The sequence below is a fragment of the Helianthus annuus genome, chromosome 2, assembly GCF_002127325.2.
Source record: "Helianthus annuus cultivar XRQ/B chromosome 2, HanXRQr2.0-SUNRISE, whole genome shotgun sequence".
Taxonomy (NCBI): Eukaryota; Viridiplantae; Streptophyta; class Magnoliopsida; order Asterales; family Asteraceae; genus Helianthus; species Helianthus annuus.
The window spans coordinates 72,752,619-72,755,118 of NC_035434.2; the positions used below are offsets into that span (position 1 = coordinate 72,752,619).

Consider the following 2,500-nt stretch of genomic DNA (forward strand, 5'->3'; position numbering starts at 1 on the left):
GTATTATCTTATGTATTACAATAAAATGAAGGAGGTTTTTCAATGCGAGATCTAAAAACATATCTTTCCGTGGCACCGGTACTAAGTACTCTATGGTTCGGTGCTTTGGCAGGTTTATTGATAGAGATTAATCGTTTTTTCCCGGATGCATTGACGTTCCCCTTTTTCTAGTTATTGACGCGGGAAGGAATAAAGAAGATTAGAGATACAATTAAATACCAGCCCCCTCTTTTCTCTTTTTTCCCTTTTTTAGAATAAGGGAGGAAAGAGAAAGAATAAAAGTGCATTCAACAACTGTGAGACTCGGGGTCGGGTTGGAATTAAATTCATATGAAATTTCTATGGAAGTCGAATACAAACAGTGGTTCTAGGGAAAGAGTATTATACAAGATACTTATATGAAATGCTGTACTGTTATTTGTATTTGGTATTTGAAAGGTTAGAAATCTTTCTATCTTATTTCCTATATTGATTGTAGTGAAATCTTGCATAAGAGGATAGCAAGTTACAAATTCTATTTTGTTTTTTCCTTCCTTTCTTCTTTTTCGTTTCGGATTGAAAGAGGAAGAGTTGAGTAAATGAAAAATCCAAAGGAGGTTCATGGCCAAGGGTAAAGATGCGCGAATACCGGTTCTTTTGGAATGTACCGCTTGTGTTCGAAACGGTGTTAATAAGGAATCAACGGGCATTTCCAGATATATTACTCAAAAGAACCGGCACAATACGCCTAATCGATTGGAGTTACTAAAATTCTGTCCATATTGTTACAAACATACGATTCACGGGGAGATAAAGAAATAAATTGAAGCGAGCACTTGCGCCCTTATCTTACAAGGAAAGGGAAAAATGACATTATATATATATAACATATTTAAATTTAACATAGTTAAAGATAATTATAAACAAACCAAATCCTATTTATTTATTATAATTAGAGATCCGGCTGAAATAGGATTTTAGGGATAAGAAATAAACTAACCAAACCATGGATAAATCCAAGCGAACTTTTCTTAAATCCAAGCGATCTTTTCGTAAGCGTTTGCCCCCGATCCAATCGGGGGATCGAATTGATTATAAAAACATGAGTTTAATTAGTCGATTTATTAGTGAACAGGGAAAAATATTATCTAGACGAGTAAATAGATTGACCTTGAAACAACAACGATTAATTACTATTGCTATAAAACAAGCTCGTATTTTATCTTTGTTACCTTTTCTTAATAATGAGAAACAATTTGAAAGAACCGAGTCGACCACTAGAACTCCTAGTCTTAGAGCCAGAAAAAGATAGGTTTACTCTTTATTCACTTGAATTCAAATCCCCATCCGAACTCAAACGCGGATTTCTATTTTGTTGGAAAAATCCAAGAATCCGGATTGAATTCTTGTGTCGTAAGAAAAAAAAGAATAATCTGGGAAGAAGAAATTTTTTTAGTGAACGTGTTGATTCATATTTATTTTGACTACTTTATTTTGACTACTTTCTCATATTTATCATATTCTATTCATTTTTATTCGACCTTCCCGGAGTTCATTCTCCGGGCAACTCCGTTTAACCGGTGGATTCCTTCCAACTTACTTCTTTTATGATCTCATTGGAAATCATATAAAGACAATTCCTATTTGATATAGCTATTTGTGCAAGTATTTTACGATTAAGAAGCAATTGTCTCTTGTACAGATCATTTATGAATCTACTATAACTATAGCATACCCCCCTTTCGCGAATTGCTGCATTTATTCGAGTGATCCACAAACGACGAAAATTGATTTTTTGCCTATCCCTATCCCGATGAGCCGAAACCAAAGCTCTTATTTTTTGTTGAGTAATAGTTCGAGTAAGTCTTGAATGAGCCCCCCGAAAGCTTGATGCAAATAAACGAATTTTTGTTCTACGTCTCCGAGCGATATATCCCCGTCTAATTTCTGGTTGAGTTACGTACTTACTTAAAAACCAATAAACCACAGTTTCAAGAAATAATATCTTCTACCAAGATATTCACCGAGGAAGCGGAAGCCATTTTGAAAGAAGCTATTCAGGAACAGAGGGAACGTTTTATACTTCAGGAACAAGCAGCCTAAACAAATTGATCAACCTTTTCAAAAAAAGGGGGTACTCAAGCGTTTCGGATTCAAATCATTCAAAATTTATTTTTGGATCTCGAAATCTAAAAATATCTGGAAAAAAATTGCGTCCAATAGGATTTGAACCTATACTAAAGGTTTAGAAGACCTCTGTCCTATCCATTAGACAATGGACGCTTTCATTGTGATTTTTGGGTATTTTTACTTTCTGATCTTTTATTTGAAAAAAAAAATAAGAATCTAGTAGGATTTATGTAAGAAAGGTTTTTGAATTGTATATTCAATTATGAATGATGTATTAATTAGAGTTAGAGTATTTAAGATAAATATAGTAAGATAATAGACTAAATATATAAGGATATAGAGCGGGTAGCGGGAATCGAACCCGCATCGTTAGCTTGGAAGGCTAGGGGTT

The 2,500-nt window shown here is 34.0% G+C and overlaps 1 pseudogene; it reads left to right on the plus strand.

The window, feature by feature from the left end:
• Positions 1 to 1,924: 1,924 nt before the first annotated feature.
• LOC110919166 overlaps positions 1,925 to 2,500 on the plus strand; it is a 5,638-nt pseudogene continuing 5,062 nt past the window's right edge.